Here is a 20233-nt window from a genome sequence, read left to right as displayed (position 1 = left end):
GTGCGCCACAGGTAGGCTCCCGCCACTTTGAAAGCCTACAAGGCAGTGAGTGTGTCTGGTGATGCCAATTGACCTGCCCCTTTAAGAGCTGGCCGGCGCCACTGTGTCTCAGGGAAAGTGATTATTGACAGCACCCTCGCTGCGCCCCGCCGCCGCGAAATTGGGTTGCGCCGCCGGGTTAGCACCTTAAGAGTAGCATGCAGCGCCTGATTTAGCACCGCAATCACCTTTAGGGGCTCTGCAACCCAATATCGCACTAGGTGGCACTAAATTGCGCCTGGCGCTAAACTTTGCGCATCGCCAGGACTAGCGCCCCAAACGCGGCTATACCGAATTTCTAGGCCAAAATCTCTTTGCTTTTTGCCCTACGTACTTTCTTGCACTCTGCACAATTTGCTTTACAAACACCTTTTCCCAACAGAGACTTGCCAGACACAAGACTTGTAATTATATTGCAGATCTCCTGTTGTGTTGCTAATGGTAAGTCAGTTGATCGGCTGTTTTATAAGATCACGTGTTATGCCATCTAATGCGCTGTGTTTTAGCCTGCTAAGGTGGAGGTGTATCCCTTTAAGGCTGAAAAGTCTAATTGTTGTTAAGCAAACGCAGGCTTAATCAGTGAGAGTTTAATTGTTCAAAAGCAAAATAAAAGCAAAATACTGCGGATGCTGGAAATCTGAACTAAAAACAAAAAATGCTGGAAATACTCAGCAGGTCAGGCAGCATCTGTGGAGAGCGAAACACAGTTAACGGTCGCGATTTTACTAACCTCGGCGGGTCCGTGGCGGGCAAGGTCGGTGGCAGGTCACGATCCCGCTGCTGGCTCCATCCCGCTCTGTGAAATGATTTCCACTGATTGGGCTTGTTAAGCCCGCCCAGCGCGTTACCCGGCCCAATTAGAGGAAGCAGGTCTGGTGACGTCATTTCATGATGCGTCATCAGCCGGTTTTCTTAATGGGACCATGGCCATATTTGACTCGACATTTGTGCTGTCGGTGTTCTGCAGCATTGAGGTGCTGCAAAAACTGACAATGACTGCACAAAGGCACAGTGCTGCATCCGGGCTCTCCCATGACTCCCTCCATATGCTTATGGAGAGAGTCACAGCATGCAGGAAGGTCCTCTTCCCATTCCCATGGGCGGAAGAGACCTCCCTCAGGAGATTAACACAGCCTGGTTGCACATTGCACAGGAGGCCACAAGCAGGGATGTGGTCAGAAGGACCTGGGTGCAGTGGCGCAAACCTTTCAATGATCTCAGTAGATCATAAAACATTAGTACAAAGTCACACTCAGCCTCATCCTGCTGTGCTGCTCATCACATCCCCATCACTCACCCTTCCCTACCCTACTCCTGCACATCTTCACTCACACCAACTTACCTTGCACCTCCACCCATCCCTCTCTATCTATATTATCACTTCCCCTTCTTACTAGCCACCCCTGACACTCACCCTCATCCTACTGCAATTATGCCAACTAACAACACACAAGGGTAGGTACTTGGATGTTTTATCCAATGTTCATGTAAAGTTTCTGTTAATGTGCTGTCAAACATTGAAACCTTTATTTTCAACACTTTGCGCTCTTGGACAGATTTGTGTGCACCTTTGGAAGTGGCTTAGTGAGTTGCAGTGAATGGTGAGACATAATGGCACCCCCCGCAATGGTGATGAGTGTGAAAGGAATGGCTTGGGCATTGTGGGGATGGTTTATGGTGTCGGTGTGGGGTGGTGCCAACCTGGCACATCATGTGACAGCCAGGGTGTACAGCATCAAGTGAAGTAAATCTGGCCATGGTGAGACCATCCCTGGTCTCCCAGGCAGCAATGTGGTCGGGTGCTGATGGTCCCCATCCTGTGCTGCATCAGGCGATTGCAGAGAATATTGGGGTTGTTGTTGGTGCTGCTGGTGTGCCTGGTGCTGCTGGTGTTGGGGCTGATCGTGGTGGGATTCTGAGGACCAAGTTGAGAGAGTATAAAGGGCAGTCATGCTGATGGGATAGATGGCAGGTGAAGTAGAGATGACAGAAGCGATCTGTCAATGGTGAGAGAGTGTTTCCAATGAGGTGAGAGTGATTGGAGAGTGGAAAGTGGAAAACCTGCAGAATGTGTGCTGGAATGGCATGAGTAAAAAGCTTCTGCCTGAGGAAAGTGATGATCTGTCAGGTGGCAGCTTTTACTGTACATTTGAAGCTGTCAGGTAATCAGCTGGAGCAATGGCCCCTGAACTCCCACTTCAGCTTGATAGCCATGGTCTGCGCACAGCGGGGATCCCGTGGTCATGAAGTTGAAGCCAAAAGGTAAGTGAAAAAAGGCTGTTAAGCATCTGGCAACTAGATGCTAATCATTTTAATGAGGTCCCCCGCCACTGTCGGTCAGGTCTGCTTAGCGTTGATAGACCCGACATTGGGAAAGGCGCGTGGGTGCGATTTGACAGCGGGTTCCCGACCAGTTGTCAATTACTTCAACTTTAACACCCGACCCGCCACCGATCCCGTCCGCTGAGCGCTGGCAAAATTCCGGCCATTGTTTCAGGTCGATGGCCTTTTGTCCTTGTTATTTGTTATTTGCAGAGGGAACTTTGCGGATTGGAATGTGCTTCTGAGCTTTCTGATTGTGGTTCTGGAGCATCCAGCAGGTAATTTTCCCAGATACCGTAGGCACTAAAGAGCCTCCACACTGGTTAAGATGGGGTCTTAAACTGAAACGCCGGTTTAGCGCAAGACGCCCCCTTGGTAAAGGAGTTGAAGCTTCCGCTGGGAATGGCCGCCTGGAGGATCATTAAGTGGCTGATTGCCTGCTAGCGCTCATTAACATGGCTGTGTGGCATTTTGGTAGCTAGCACTTAAGCTAACCCTCTCTCCTAACAAAGACCAGCTGATTGGGAGTGACCAAGTCGTTGCAGAGCATTTTGAGTGTTACTTAAAGGTAAACCACCTTTTACTGTTCGCTTGCTGCTGGAGGTTTGAAGAGGACTTTTGAAACATTTTGGGAGACTTTCTGGGACACTTTGTCAAGACTTCACCAACACCCTATCAATATTTATTCTGGAAATGCTCTGAGGACTTCACCTAAAGAGAGTGAGTGCTGGGCTACTCTATCTTATTGGACACCTTACAGGAGTCACCAGGAGATAGGGAGTGCTTAGTCATCGGCATCTTGGTAGGGGTCCCCCTTGGTCTGCAGGAGGAATGGGAGGAGGTCATGAGGCCAGGCAGAGCTGCACCAGCTGCTGGAGGAGAGAGGGACAGGAGGGCGAGGTGGACCACTTCCCCCCTGTGGCTATAGGACTTCCCTCCTCCTCCGGACCTCCTCCACCAGGACCTCCAGTGCTGCATCCGAGAGCCTGTGCGCCCTCTCACTCGGTCCCTGAGCCATCCTGGAACGTGCCGCTGTGTGTCAGCCAGCCCGCTCCACACCTTCAGTGGAAGGGGGTGCGTGGAGCCCACAGACACCGCTCCACGAAAATTGCATCCAATCAGCACTGGAGTGCTGAACCTGCCGGCGTTTGAGTGAGCACCTCCAGGCAAGTTCAAATTATGGTAATCAGCAATTAGGCCCAAAATAGCCTGCTAAAACCAGACTTTCAAACAGGCGTGTCTTATTCGTCCAGCACCCATTTAGCACCTGATTTCACCCTTTCACCAAAATAAACCCCCCAGTGTTTTAAGGTAGCTTTGTATCTAGAAGAAAGTATGACATCTGGCGCGTGGTATCTACATGTGCTAATTGGTCAATTTTTAAAACGTTAAAATAGATTTATATTCAGTATTAGAAATGCACAGAGTTAATTTTTGAGGTAACAGCCAATAGAACTTTGTGTGTAATTGTGTCCGTTTCAATTTTCATCTAGTCTGTCAAGTCCTGTTAGAATTTTATAAGTTTCAATGAGATCCCCTCTCATTCTTCTAAACTCTAGCAAATATAAGCCGAATCGACCCAATCTCTCTTCATACATCATTTCTGCCATCCCAGGTGAATCTTCACTGCACTCGCTCCATGGCAAGAACATCCTTCCTCAGATAAGGCAAACAAAACTGCACACAATACTCAAGGTGTGGCCTCACCAAGGCCCTGTACAACTGCAGCAAGACATCCTTGCTCCTGTACTCGAATCCTCTCGCAATGAAGGCCAACATACCATTTGCCTTCTTAACCGCCTGCTGCACCTGCATGCTTACCTTCAGCGACTGGTGCACAAGGACACCCAGGTCTCGTTGCACTTCCATTTTCCCAATCTATTGCCATTCAGATAATAATCTGTCTTCCTGTTTTTGCCACCAAAGTGGATAACCTCGCATTTATCCATATTATACTGCATTTGACATGCATCTGCCCAATCACCCAACCTGTCCAAATCATACTGGAGTTTCTCTGCATCCCCCTCACAGCACACATGCCCACCCAGCTTTGTGTCGTCTGCAAACTTGGAGATATTACATCTAGTTCCCTTGTCTAGATCATTAATATATATTGTGAATAGCTGGGGTCCTAGCACTGATCCCTGTGGTACCCCACTAGTCACTGCCTGCCACTCGGAAAAAGACCCGTTTATTCCAACTCTTTGCTTCCTGTCTGCCAACCAGTTCTCTATCCAAAACAGTACCTTACCCAAAATCCCATGTGCTTTAACTTTACACGCTAATCTCTTATGCGGGACCTTATCGAAAGCCTTCTGAAAGTCCAAATACACCACATCCACTGGTTCTCCCTTATCTATTCTACCAGTTACATCCTCAAAAAATTCCAGTAGATTAGTCAAGCATGATTTACCTTTTGTAAATCCATGTTGACTTTGTCTGATCCTGTCACTGTTTTCCAAGTGCTCTGCTATTACATCTTTTATAATGGACTCTAGCATTTTCCCCACTACCGATGTCAGGCTTACCGGTCTATAATTCCCCGTTTATCCTCTACCATCCTTTTTAAATAGTGGGGTTACATTAGCTATCCTCCAATCCATGGGAACTGTTCCAGAGTCTGTCGAATTTTGGAAGATGACCAGCAATGCATCTACTATTTCCAGGGCCACTTCCTTAAGTACCCTAGGACGTAGATTATTAGGCCCTGGGGATTTATCGGCCTTCAATCCCGTCAATTTCCCTAAAACCATTTCCCTACAAATACTGATTTCATTCAATTCCTCCCTCTCATTAGACCCTATGTTCCCCGACATCTCTGGGAGGTTATTTGTGTCCTCCTTTGTGAAGACAGAACCAAAGTATGTATTTAATTGGTCTGCCATTTCTTTTTTCCCGATTATAAGTTCCCCTGATTCTGACTGCAAGGGACCTACGCTTGACTTCACCAATCTTTTTCTCTTCACATATCTATAGAAGCGTTTACAGTCAGTTTTTATGTTCCCTCCGAGCTTACTCTCATACTCTATTTTCCCCCTCTTAATTAATCCCTTTGTCCTCCTTTGCTGAATCCTCCAGTTAAACATTGGGAAGACCAAAGCCATTGTCTTCTGCCCCCGCCACAAAAGACAAAAGAAAGACTTGCATTTAAATAGCACCTTTCACGACCTCCGCTTCCATCCCCTTCCCTGGCCACTGTCTCAGGCTGAACCAGACTGTTCACAACCTTGGTGTCATTCTTGATCCTAAGCTGAGCCTCTGATCCTATATCCTCCCCATCAGCAAAACCGGGTACTTCCACCTCCATAACATCGCCTGTCTCCGCCCCTGCCTCAGCCCATCTGATGCCGAAACACTCATCCATGCTTTTGTTACCTCCAGACTCGACTATTCCAATGCTCTCCTGACCGGCCTTCTATCTCCCACCCTCCATAAACTTGAGCTCATCCAAAACTCTTCCGCCCGTACCCTGGTTTGCACCAAGTTCCGATCGCTCAAGTGCTCGCTGGCCTACATTAGCTCCCGGTCCTCTGGAGGAGCCCTGCAGTACTCCCCTGATCGAGTCTCCCTTTTCATCGTTGTGTGCTGCATGCTGCACAACCTGGCCATTCTGAGGGCCCAGCCATTGCCACCAGGGATTGCAGGTCCACCTCAGGAGGAGGAACAGGGAGAGGAGGAGGACGAGGCGGAGGAGGGGGATGAAGAGGAGGAGGAGCAGCAGCAACGGAGGAGGGAGCCACTCAATCTTGGTTCTGCAAGGGCCGATCGTGAGCGCCTCATTCGACAGCGCTTCCAATCAATGATATATCACATGGTGTTTGCACAGCACAACCGCATCATTACATCCAGCTTGCAGCCCCTATCACCGGGCAAAGCTCAAATGAGAAACATCACAAAATGTGCAACGTCAAATTAACAATTTAATATCGAACACAACTTTCTCTTATGAAACACAACTATTCATAAAGAAACAACAATATATTTACAAACACATCAATTTATTAACACACACTACCCCCATTTGCTAATAAAGTATTCTTTACTCCCTCTTCTTAAATGATTTCCCTCCCCTTTTGAGTTCCCCCCGCCCAACCCTACTGCTCCTCTGTAATGTGGCCCCAGTGGCTGCAGCAAGGCTGGTGGAAGGCTGCTGAGCCTGGGAGCCAGAGACTGCAGATGGCCTTGCAGGATGCACTCGGCCAGCTCTGGGCCTGGAAGGCCCGGCTGCAGACTGCACCACCTCAGCATGGGCGGCAGCAGTCTGGGATGGCTGGGTTACAGGCTGCGACAAGTGCAATGGCAGAGTGGCAGTGGTGGGAGCAGGAATGCTGTCATCCTGAGAGAGGACAGCACCTTCCTGCTCGACCGACACACTGCCACTCCCCCGGGGCAGAACCTCTGCATCCGGAGCAATCTGCTCGAGCACAGATTGCTGGCCTGTTGCGGCACCGTGAGATCCCCGGTGGAATGTGGGCGACCCAGCGATGATGGCAGCAGTCAGTGCTTGCGTGGCATCAATCTGAGACTGCATGAGAGCAGTCTGAGATTGGATGCCAGCAACCACTGACTCCATTACAGCACTAAGCCAATGCATTGCTTCGGTCTGTGCTGCAATAGCTGCTGCCACCTCACCCAGGACATGCGGCATGAGATCTGAGTCCCCATGGTCTCTCTGCTAGTCGACCATCCTTTGCAAACTGCCAAGGATGGGCTTGATGGTTTGAGCAGAGATGAGAGCAATGCTGGAGGCAGACTCCTCCACACTCCTAGCCAGTGCATCCATGCTGTTGGGCACCCTTGCCATTGCACCCATGAGCTTGATGTGCAGGCCCATCACCCGTCTGGTCATCGCCTCCACATCGAGGTCCTCATCTGACTCCTGTGCAGCAGAACTCGCGCATGCACTCACCCTCCGGGGAGATGGCCCCCGAGCTTCCCTTTCCCCGTGGTGTTGCTGCAGCCCCCTGGGTCCTGGAGCTTCACCCACATCAGACCCATGTACTAGGCTCCACCCCCCCCTCCAGCGACCGCGTGGCCCCATTATTGGACCTCTCACCCTCGGGAGTCACAGGCAGTGAGGCTCTGGCTTGTTCTTTCTCCTCCTCTCCCGCATCGCTGCCACTGGGAGGCTGAGGGACAGGCTGGTCATGTGGTGGCTGATTATCTGAAAGCATAAAGGCACAAGAGTGGGGTTAAGGTCAGAAGAGAGGGGCAGGAAGGGAGCAAGGAATGGAGACCGTAGACTTAGATGGAAAGTGGGAAAGGCTTGTGGGGAAAGTGGTATGAGAGAATAGGGAGAGGCAGGATTAGGCTGGATAGCTCTTCCTCAGCTGGCGCGAACACAATGGGCTGAAATGGCCTCCTTCCGTGCTGTAAATTTCTATGATTCTATGATGACCATATCTTTGTTGTCCTCAAGGGGGTCGACGTCTCCGACGGCCACAGCGCCCATGACATGGGCAGCAATGATGCGGCCCACTCGCTCCTCCAGGTCTGTAAGCGGGTGCAGGTCTGCATGACCTCCTCCAGTTTGTACCTGCTCCCTTCTGTTGTGAGCAAGCTTGGCCTGCAAGAAAAAGGAAAGCGTGTGAGTGAGTGTGCAGCTATGTGTTTGGCATATGTGGCTACCATAGCTGAATAGCTGTTAATGTATGCAATGCGTGAGATGTGGATGTGACGTTTAGTAGGTGGGCATAGTTGGTGGGTGAGTGTCGGAGATGTGGTGGTTTATACAGTGTGTGCACAGAGTGAGGTTGAGATGGTGGCATGTCGAGGTTTTTGAAGCATGTACTCACTCTGACCACCCGAGTGAGGCCATTGAATTTCTTCCGGCTCTGGGTGGGAGTTCTGGGGACCGCACTTCTGGCTGACACGTGCTGGGCCACCTCCCTCCACATCCTCCTAAAGACCTGTGGCAATGGCCTCCTGCCAGTGTCCGGGAAGCGCACTGCCCGTAGGTGTTCCACGGCCGCGACCAGAGCCTCCAAGGCGTGATCGCTGAACCGGCGAGCTCTCTCCCTGAGCCTCTGATCAGCCATTAGTTGCTTGAATGAAGGCTTGCAGCTCCTTGCAGGCCTGGGTCACAAGCAGCAATGATCAGAGTGAGGCTGTATAGCATGATTGAACCTCTCCTTTAAGAACTGGAAGGCGCCAGTCTGTCTGAGAACTCTCTAATTGACAGTGCCGGAACTTGATTAGCTCTCTGAAGGCAGCGCCCCGCTCTTGATGTCGTGCTCCGCCTCCCTCTTGGGTCGCTAGAACTTAATTTCGCGTTCGCCGGAACTAATTAGCGCTGGGTGCTAAAGTTAGCGCCCAGGCGATGTTAGCGCCCCAAAAATGGTCGGTACCGAATTTTGCCCCCTTTATGTAGTGAGCAGGAGAGTCAGATTAGACTGGGCGGCTCTTGTGGGGGGTGGGGGGAAACGGCAGGACAGACTTGATGGGCCGAGCGGCTTGTTTCTGTGCTGCAACATTCTGTTTGACCCTTTGAAGGGTTTTTATTCATCATCGTCACTACATTTCTGCGAAGGCAGCAATTTTGCAGGACCTTTGCCTGAAAAGTAGCCTTTCTCTCTCCCTTCCCCACTCCTAGTCACACATCCAGAGACGCAATCATTTGCAGTTTGTGTCCCCTGGCTTTAGCAAAGCAGTGCTGTGGCGTTTGCTGTATAACATCTTACACCTGACTCGCATTGTTTACCCTCCCCACCCCACCCACGCTTCAGTAAAGCAATGCCCAGCTCTTAATTACAATTTCGCCTGACATCAAAATAAACAAATTGAATGAGATTTTGCCTTGTATTGTTGCAGCATTTGTGCCCATCAATATTTCAATCCTGCTAAATGTTTAAACAATTCCTTCGTCAGCAGTTTATGAAGTGAAGACTTTGATGTGTAGTGAACTCTTTCAATCTAATACTTTCTGCTCTGTTATCAAGGCGTGTTGCGGTTTGAGCAGATCTCCCAGTACAATTAAGGTAACCTGTGGGTAAAATATTTATTTACAATTCACAGGACAGCAATTTAATTTTTTATCTGTTTCAGGCACCAACTCTCTCCCCCACCTAAAAAGAAATATTGCAGCAAGTCAGTATTCCTGTGTAACCGTACCCAACCCACAGTGGGACTCCATAAATGAAATTGCAGTGACAAGTATATTATTCAAATGGATTCGAAGGTTATTGCACTAATGGCAGATTTTTTTAAGCGTACTTTTCATCAGGTTTTATTAGAACAAACATTTTAGATGCAAATTCATCTCGCAAACGTGGGTAATGAAGGGTGGGACGCACTTATGTTATGCATTACGATTTAATTTGCTCAATTAATTCCGCTGTGGAGACTTGCGATTGCTTTTTTTTTGGTACCGCTTGCTCCCTCAGTCCCTGCAACTCCTGCGCTCAGAGCCCCAGAAACACGTTTCAGTTATTTTCCACTGGGTGGTATTTCCAGTCCCAGCTGTGTGCCACACCGAGGACTATAAATATTACAGAAATATAAATACCGTTAACCTGGTAACTTCAATTGGTAAAAGGGAAGCAGGTTCCAATTCATTTCCACACAGCACGTTGAATAAAGCTGCTGATTGCACAGTTGAAGAGAGGATTGTATGACTGGAAGTAGCTTAGCGTCGAGGCCACAAGGTTAAAGTGTGTTCGGATTCAATTTTTAACACTCTGTCAGTCACATAGGCAGAAATTTAAATTAGTTCCAGGGCAGATTAGTAAAATGTAGTGTGTGGGAGGTGGCGGTGCGGGGTGGGTGGGTGCGGAGAATGTACTTTCCCCCTACTTATTAACTCTAATTCCCACTGAAGAGAATTTTCACCTGACAGACACAACCCTCTGGAGAGAGATGAAAGCCCGGCAGATAAGGTATCATAAAAAAAAATAACAACTAGCATTCTAATCAGTCCACCCATGTAGAGCCGGCACACAGCACTAACCTATTTATTACTCAGATTTTGATCCTTGCTAACAGCCACTGTGAGCAGGTCAGCGCTGTAGTGCTAAGTTGTTCCTGGCAAGTAGCGGTGATTTCAGGCTGGTTGCTAAGTCAGGGCCGTGTCAAGATGTGTTAAATGCGGGCGCAGCAGGGGAACAAAGCCACTTTTCATGTAACCGTTTAACCGTGAGCTGGACTGAAGAGGTTGGAGTTCCCTCCATGTGAACAGGAAGCAAGAACAAGTACAATATGGCTTAGTTAACACCGGGCTCCTGTCCTAACCTCAGAGTTAACTCAACAAGTTTTGAAGGGAGGAGGCTGTTGGCTTTGGCCAGACGCGTGTGCTACTTGGTCCACTTCGGTGGCAAAAACAGGAAGACAGATTACTGAACGGCAATAGATTGGGAAAAGGGGAAGTGCAACAAGACCTGGGTGTCCTTGTGCACCAGTCGCTGAAGGTAAGCATGCAGGTGCAGCAGGCGGTTAAGAAGGCAAATGGTATGTTGGCCTTCATAGCGAGAGGTCTTGCTGCACTTGTACAGGGCCTTGGTAAGACCATTGGTGAGATTATTGTGTGGAGTTTTGGTCACCTTATCTGAGGAAGGATGTTCTTGCCATGGAGAGAGTGCAGCAAAGATTCACCAGACTGATACCTGGGATGGCAGGAATGACATATGACGAGAGATTGGGTCGATTAGGCTTATATTCGTTAGAGTTTAGAAGAATGAGAGGGGATTGTTGGATCTGTGATTCTTAGAGTATGATGTTTTCCAATAACTACATGGAGGCTGTAACTTAACAATCAACAGGTGTTTACTGGAGTAGGGTAGTCTCAAGACTGGCAGTACAGAGGCATGCTCAAGGCTTATATACAGGTGTGGTCACTGCCGGTACTGCAGTATACAGGAGCTGTAAAAGTAGTTCTCTCTTAAAGGTACATACACTACAATTCCTCCCCTTTTAGATTAGCAGTACCCATAATATTCAAATAACAATTAACACTTTAACATGCACATTAAACAAAAATAGTCCATTTATAGATTCAGTCTTTGGGGCGGCTTCCTGATCCTTTCTGGATAGCGCCTTTCCTGAGGTTCTTGTTCTTGGTGCAGAGGCGATTCTGGCCCCCTTTCGTCGGTTAGTTCATCAGTTTCCACTGCTACTGTTTCTGAGGTAGATGCTACCGGTATGTTGGGTTCATCCCCAGGTACACGAGACATGGGGTTGACTCGTTCCTGTGACGCTAAGATCTGGTCGACGTGGCATCTCACAATGTTCTCCCCGACATCCACTGTGTACATTAATGGCCCCTGCCGTGTGCATATCGTTCCGGGTTGCCATTTCTCTGTTCGGTAGTCACGGGCCAAGACTGGTTGTCCTACATTGAAGCTCCTTGTCGGCTTCTCATTGATGTGCTGGAATTGTTTGTCCTCAACATTTCTTCGCACATTTGGTCTGAGCAAATCCAGACGAGATCTCAACCTTCAGTTAAAGAACATCATGGCCAGGGTCTGGTTGGTGACTGCATGTGTCGCATTTCTGTAGGCTAACAGGAAATTGTCCACCTTATGCTGTAGTGGAATTTCATCATCACACATGGCCTTTATCGCCTTTTTAAAGGTTTGTACGAACCTCTCAGCCAATCCATTTCTGGCTGGATGATTCGGGGGGGATGTGTAATGCCTTACCCCATTCCTTCTCATAAATTTCCGAAACTCTTCGGACACAAACTGTGGTCCATTATCAGAGCAAATCTGCTCTGGCAAGCCGTTCCTGGCAAATATGGTCCGTAGGACTGCAGTCGTTGTCTCTGTAGTGGTTGAGGACATTTTTATCACCTCAGGCCATTTCGAGTGAGCATCCACTGCTATTAAGAACATTGAGTCCATGAATGGACCAGCAAAATCAATATGCACCCGTTGCCATGGAGAGGAGGGCCACTCCCATGGGTGTAGAGGGGCATGTGGTGGTGCATTTTGGACCTTCTGGCATCCTGAGCAGCTCTTGGTTAGGTCCTCGATTTGTTGATCGATCCCCGGCCACCACACATAAGCCCTAGCAAGGCTTTTCATTTTCACCCCTCCCAGATGACCTTCATGAAGCTCATTTAGCACTCTCTCCCTTAACTTGGGTGGAATTACCACTCGGGATCCACACATCACTGTCCCCTGGCATACTGACAGCTGTTCTCTTCTGGATGAGAATGCTGGCAACAGTGAGTCGCCATGGGTTGGCCATCCCCTCACCGTCAAATCATATACCCGAGACAGTGTCGGATCATTGCAGGTCTCCTTCTCTATATCCGCGTTAGTTACTGGCAATCGTTCCATTATTGACGAATAAAATATCTCGATAGGGTCCACTGCTGGTGCTTCCTCCACAGTAGGCAGTGGCAGGCGTGATAGCCCATCAGCGTTTCCATGCTGTTTCGTGCCTTTATATTCTATTTCATATTGATTCGCCCCTGGAAACAGGGACCATCTTTGTAACCGTTGTGCGGTCATCACTGGAACGCCCTTCTTAGGATTAAAGATGGAGACAAGTGGTTGGTGGTCAGTCAGCAAGGTGAACTTCTGCCCATGCAGATAGTGGTTGAATTTTTTTACTCCCCACACTAGGCTGAGGGCGTCCCTGTCAATCTGGGCGTAGTTGCGCTCGGCTGAGGTTAGTGACTGAGACGCAAAGGCTACTGGCCTCTCCAACCCGTCTGGGAATTTGTGCGACAGCACCGCTCCAATACCATAGGGTGATGCATCACATGCCAAACGAATTGGTAGTGCTGGGTTGAAATGAGCCAACACCTCTTTTGATATGATCAATTCTTTGCACTTCTGGAAAGCTCGTTTACGTTCGTCATTCCACATCCATGGTACCCCCGTTTGCAGTAGGGTGTTCAGTGGGTGTAATACTGTCGACAAATTTGGTAAGAACTTATGGTAGTAGTTCACCAGCCGGAGGAACGACCTCAGTTGTGACACATTTTCCAGTGCTGGAGCCTTGACTACTGCCTCAATCTTTTCAGGGGACTTATGTAACCCCTCTTCATCAATAACGTGGCCACAATACGAGATCTGCTTCTGGAAAAACTCACACTTGTGGCGATTAGCTCGTAGCCCATATTCCTTTAATCTGGTGAGCACCTTCTCCAGGTTGGCGAGGTGATCACTGTCATTTTCGCCCGTGACCAGGATGTCGTCCAAATAACACTGGGTCCATGGAATCCCTTGCAGGACTTGATCCATCGCCCTTTGCCAAATAGCCGGAGCCGATGCTACCCCGAACACCAGCCGGTTGTATTGGTAGAGACCTTTATGAGTGTTGATCGTGAGGTATTGTTTCGAGGCTTCTTCTACCTCCATTTGCAAGTACGCCTGGGCTAGATCAATTTTGGTGAAGCTTTTACCTCCAGATAGCGAGGCGAAAATATCCTCAATCCGTGGAAGCGGATAGTGTACCGTGTGAAGGACTGGGTTCACTGTCACCTTAAAATCCCCATAGATGCGGACCTTCTTTGGTTTCCCATGCGTATTACTCAACGACCTCTTCATTACAGGAATGATGGGTGTAGCCCACTCGCTCCAGTCTACTTTGGACAGTACTCCTGAACGTTCCAACCCTTCCAGCTCTGCTTCGACGGCTGGTCGGATCGCATAAGGCCCTGGTCTGGCCTTAAGAAACTTTGGGCTTGCATTTTCCTCTTTTAATCATTGCTGTTATGCCTTTTAGTGTTCCGAGTCCCTCCTGGAACACTTCTTTTGCGTCAGTTAGCATTTTTGACAGTCGTCCAGGTGTGACGTCATCATCCTTTTTGGCCTCAACCTTCAGTGCATGTATGGAATGCCAATCTAATTGTATCTTCCGGATCCATTCACGTCCTAGTAGTGGTGGTCCTCCATCTGGCAATACATATAGGTCCATTTTAGGTATTTCCTGGCCTTTGTATATCACTTTCACCCTTATTTTTCCTTTGGGGTAGACTTTTTGCCCCGTGTACGTCTTCAAGACAATCTCTGTAGCTTTCAAGAGTATATGTGAAAATAACCGCTTGTAGTCCCTTTGGTCTATGACTGTTAGGGCTGATCCTGTGTCCAATTCCATTTTCACTTGGACTCCGTCTATCTTGAGTGTGACCCAGATGGTCTGGTGATCCTCCATTTTGGTTACCTTATGTAGTTTCAGACAACCCAGCTCCTTGCTTCTGGAGTCTGTATCACTTTTCTGTTCGTCTGAACTACTGTCGATCACCTTATGTACCTTTTTGTACTTCTCCTGTGGAGATTTCTTGCTGTTGGTTTTCTTCCCTGACCTGCAGACTCTTGCTATGTGTCCTGCTTTTCCACACTGTCTGCACACTTCGACCTTGAACCAACAATCCTTCTGGTCGTGTGTTGTTCTGCCGCAGCGATAACACTTCCCTGCTCCATATGACATTTCATTGGTGCCATATTCTTGCGGTCTCCATTGTATCTCTGCAGCGCCCCTTGCGGCTGCTTCGTGTGATACTGCCATGCTGAAAGCCTTGTCCAGCGTAAGATCCTTTTCTGATAGAAGCCGTTTCTGGGTTCCTTCACTTTGAAGCCCACACACAAACTTGTCCCTTAACGTATCTGCTAGTCCCACTCCAAACTGGCAGTGTTTCGATAGCTTGCGCAGTTCCGTTAAGTACTCAGCATTACTTTCATCTTTATGCTGGTTCCTTTTGTGGAACTTAAATCTTTCTGTTATCAGCAGCGGTGTGGGGTTTAAGTGGTCCTGTAGGATTTCTACTATGCTTCCGAAATTCTTATCCACGGGCTTCTCTGGGGTTATTAGGTTTCGCAGTAAGCCATAAGTTTTTGCACCCATGGAATTTAACAAAACCAGTGCTTTCCTAGCATCTGGCACTTCATTCGCCCTGCAGTACACCTCAATGTGTTCCACATATGTCGCCCAGTCTTCGACTTCATTGTCAAATGCAGAGATACTGCCACTCTTCGGCATCCCTGGGTGTGATTTAACTGGCAAAAATGGCGTCTCCCGCGCTCTCCCTTCTTCTCCGCTGGCACAAAATTGCGTCTCCCACGCTTTCCTTTCTTCCCGCGCTCGCCCTTCTTCTCCGCTGCGGCTTCTAAAAATGGCATCTCCCGCGCTCTCCCTTCTTCTCCGTGGCTAAATGGCATCTCCCGCGCTCTCCCTTCTTCTCCCCGTGGACGCTGTTCAGCGCTTGAGCCCTGGCTGTGCTCTGCGCGTTCTCCTGTGCGCCTTTCCCATTTCCGCCGCTTGGTCCTGAACCCGGCTGCTGCTTTACCCTCTCTCTCTCTGTTTTTGTTTTTCCTCGACGCCACTCGGTTTTCAACCCCCGGCTGCGCCCTGTGCGCTTCACCCTCTCTCTTACCCCGTCGACGCTGCTCGGCTTTTTCTCTGCCGTCAGTCGGCTCCAGCCTCCCCTGTCCGGGAATGGTCTGCGCTGTACCTGTTGCCAGTCTGTTGCTGGATCGTCGTGGCTGGGGAACCAAGCCCGGCTCTCAACAGCCTCCCCTGTGATGTTCACTCTCTGCCGGACGACTGGGCGGTTGCTCGCGGTCGACGCCCGTGCTTCTGGCCTCGACTTTCTTCCACCGCCCTCCCGGAGCGAATCCTTGAAGGGAAATGCAGAGTTGCAGGTCGGTTCGAATCGACCTCGTCGCCACTGTTGGATCCGTGATTCTTAGAGTATGATGTTTTCCAATGACTACACGGAGGCTGTAACTTAACAATCAACAGGTGTTTACTGGAGTAGGGTAGTCTCAAGACTGGCAGTACAGAGGCATGCTCAAGGCTTATATACAGGTGTGGTCACTGCCGGTACTACAGTATACAGGAGCTGTAAAAGTAGTTCTCTCTTAATACATAGATACATAGATAGATACATAGAAGATAGGAGCAGGAGTAGGCCATTCGGCCCTTCGTGCCTGCTCCGCCATTCGATGAGATCATGGCTGATCCTTTAATTCAGTATCCCGTCCCCGCCTTCTCTCCGTAACCCTTAACCCCTTTTGCCCGTAGAAATATATCTAATTCCCTCTTAAATATATTTAATGAGCTGGCGTACACTGCCCTCTGTGGCAATGAGTTCCACAGGTTCACCACTCTCTGAGTGAAGAAATTCCCCCTCATCTCTGTCCTAAATGGTTTAGCCCTTATCCTTAAATTATGTCCTCTAGTTCTGTTCTCACCCGCCAAGGGAAACATTCCTTCTGCATCCAGTCTGTCTAGACCTGTCAGAATTTTATACACTTCTATGAGGTCCCCTCTCAATCTTCTAAACTCCAGTGTGTACATCCCTAAACTACATAGTCTCTCCTCATAGGTCATTCCCGCCATTCCTGGTATCAGCCTGGTGAATCGCCGCTGCACCCCCTCCATGGCAAGAGCATCCTTCCTCAGATGAGGCGACCAAAACTGTACACAGTACTCGAGGTGTGGTCTCACCAGTGCCCTGTACAGCTGCAGCAAGGTATCCCTGTTCCTGTATTCTAACCCTTTTGCTATGAAGGCCAGCATACCGTTTGCCTTCTTGACCGCCTGTTGCACCTGCATGCTCGCCTTCAGTGACTGGTGTACAAGAACACCCAGGTCTCTCTGTACTTCCCCCTCTCCCAATCTATTGCCATTTAAATAATAATTTGCCCTCCCGTTCCTGCACCCAAGGTGGATAACTTCGCACTTGTCCACATTATAGTGCATCTGCCATTTATCCGCCCAATCGCCCAGTCTGTCCAAATCGCTCTGGAGCTTCCTGGTCTCTTCCTCTGAGCCCACCCCCCCTCCTAGTTTAGTGTCGTCTGCAAATTTGGAAATGCTGCATCCGACTCCCTGATCCAGGTCATTAATGTAAATTGTGAACAGCTGGGGGCCCAGGACAGATCCCTGTGGTACCCCACTTGTTACTGCCTGCCATTCAGAAAATGAGCCGTTTATTCCAACTCTCTGTTTTCTATCTGACAGCCAGTTCCCTATCCACGCCAAAACTTTCCCCTTTATCCCATGAGCCTCAATTTTCCATGCTAATCTTTTATGTGGGACCTTATCGAAGGCCTTTTGGAAGTCCAGGTACACCACATCTACTGGCTCTCCCCCATCTATTCTACCAGTTACTCCCTCAAAAAATTCCAATAGATTAGTCAAGCACGATTTACCCTTTGTAAATCCATGTTGACTCTGTCCTATCCTGTCCCCATTTGCTAAGTGCTCCGCTATTTCATCCTTAATGATGGACTCCAGCATTTTGCCCACAACTGATGTAAGGCTTACAGGTCTGTAATTACCTGCTTTTTCCCTACCCCCCTTTTTGAATAGTGGGGTAACGTTAGCTACCCTCCAATCCATCGGCACTGTTCCCGAGTCTAATGAATTCTGAAAAATCATCCTTAGTGCATCCGCTATCTCTAGGGCCACCTCCTTCAGTACCCTAGGATGCATGTTATCAGGCCCTGGGGATTTGTCCACCTTCAATCCCTTTAGCTTCCTTAACACCATATCCTTAGAGATATTGATTTGCGTCAGTTCCTCCTTTGCCAATGTCCCTATTTTTCCCGATATCCCAGGGAGGTTTTTTGTGTCTTCCTTCGTAAAGACTGACCCAAAGTATGCATTTAGTTGATCTGCCATTTCCTTATTTCCCATTATATATTCCCCCGTATCTGACTGCAATGGACCAACTTTGGTTTTCACCAGTCTTTTCCTTTTGATATATTTATAAAAGCTTTTGGAGTTAGTTTTTATATTTTCCGCCAGCTTGTTTTCGTAAGCTATTTTGCCCCTCTTGATCATGCCCTTTGCCCTCCTTTGCTCTATCTTAAACTGTTCCCAATCTTCCGCTCTGGCGCTTTTTTTGGCTATTTTATACGCCCTATCTTTGGATTTTATGCTGTCTCTAATTTCCCCTGTTATCCACGGTTGAGTCACCTTTTTAGATTTCCTTTTATGCCAGATTGGTATAAACAATTTTTGCAATTTTGTCATTCTATCTTTAAATGTTTGCCATTGTTTATCTACCTCCAGTCCTCCCAGGAACGTTGTCCAATCAGACCTACTCAGTTCCCGTCTCATGGCATCATAATTCCCCTTGTTTAAATTCAGGACCTTAGTCTCTGAGTCAATTTCTTCGCTCTCCATTTCGAGTGAGAAATCGATCATGTTATGATCGCTCTGACCCAAGGGTCCCCGTACAACAAGATTACTGATTAGTCCCTTCTCATTGCACAGTACCCAGTCCAATATAGCCTGTTCCCGAGTTGGTTCCTCGACATATTGATCCAGATAACCATCCCTTAAACACTCAAGGTACATACACTACAGGGATCTCATTGAAACTTACAAAATTCTAATAGGACTAGACAGACTAGATGCAAGAAGGATGTTCCCGATGGCGGGGGAGTCCAGAACCAGGGGTCACAGTCTAAAGATAAGGGGTAAGCCATTTAGGACTGAGATGAGGAGGAATTTCTTCACCCAGAGAGTGGTGAACCTGTGGAATTCTCTACCACACAGGGCAGTTGAGGCCAATTCATTAAATATATTCAAGAAGGAGCTGGATATATTTCTTAAGGCTAAAGGGATCAAGGGATATGGAGAGAAAGCAGGGAGAGGGTACTGAATTTGGATGATCAGCCATGATCTCATTAAATGGCGGAGCGGGCTCGAGGGGCCGAATGGCCTACTCCTGCTCCTATCTTCTATGTTTCTATGTTTCAGGCAAGGGCCGGGTATGGACCCTTCATCAGAACTGCAAGATATTACAGATAAACAGCAGTCAAAAAGGAGTGGAACAAGGGGAAAGGGGATAAACAGTACCACCACACACGGGACAAGCAATAGAATGAATTATAAAGCGCTCAAGTAGAGAATAGGAGATGGTTACCTGCAATAAACATGAGACAATAGAAGGCATGGTAAGAGAAATAAAAGGCTTGCGAGACACAAACCTGCGTTCGTCTACCAGGCTCTTGGAACACTGCTCCACTTTGCCAGTATTTAATGCTTCCACTTCTACTTGCCTATCTCCCACCCACTTAGCTGTTCACACATTCCCTGTGACTGGTATAAGGCCCTAAGAATTTCTTCCATAAACCTTTCCACCTCTCTAATTCTCTCTCACCAAATCACACCTTAGTCTGTCCCCCTGCTCCTCCGGCACTTTCTCCTCCTTTGAGCATCTCAACTTATTCCACCCCTCTCACCTCTCATTTAAAACTGTTATTCTCTACCGCCCACCCAAGTACCATAAAAATATTATTATCGAGATATCACCGTTTTCCTCCCTCAGCCTCTGATTTCAACCTCCTACTCAATTCATCATGCTTTCTCTCCTCTGAGTTCACTCGCCTCCTATCCTCCCTTAATCTATCCCTCCATATAAACTCCCCAACCCATATTCACGGCCACCCCCTCGACATTGTCATCTCTCGTGGCCTTGATACTCCCATTGTGTCTATTGCAGATAAGGCCATCTCTGACCACTCCCTCGTATCGCTCCCCGCCCACAACCCCCTTCCACACCTCCAACCTTACTTCCTTCTGTGTGCGCCCCCGGAAAAAACTCTCTCCCAACTCTCTTACAACTGCACTTATGAAATCCCAACTGTCCAGCCTTTGGCTCTCCATTCACCATGACATTTCTGCAGCTACCGATCTGCTCAACCACACCCTCACCAGCACCTTTGATGCACTAGTCCCTAGTAAACCAATTACTCTCTCTCACCCTGGCTGTTCCCCATGGTACGGCCCTCATCTTCACTCCCTTAAGTTCAAGGGCCGTAGACTTGAATGGATATGGCAAAGAAATGGTTTAGCCAATCACCACTAAATCTGGCTGGACCACATAAAGCACTATCAGGTCCCGCTCTCGTCTGCCAAAATTGCTCACTATCCAGAATCATTCTGGAATTCAAAGAAAAACCCTGGCTTC

This window comes from Somniosus microcephalus, chromosome 1 (genome assembly GCF_052327205.1).
Source record: "Somniosus microcephalus isolate GS21.2 chromosome 1, FLI_Smic_1.0, whole genome shotgun sequence".
NCBI classification, from domain to species: Eukaryota; Metazoa; Chordata; class Chondrichthyes; order Squaliformes; family Somniosidae; genus Somniosus; species Somniosus microcephalus.
This window is presented reverse-complemented; position numbering follows the sequence as displayed.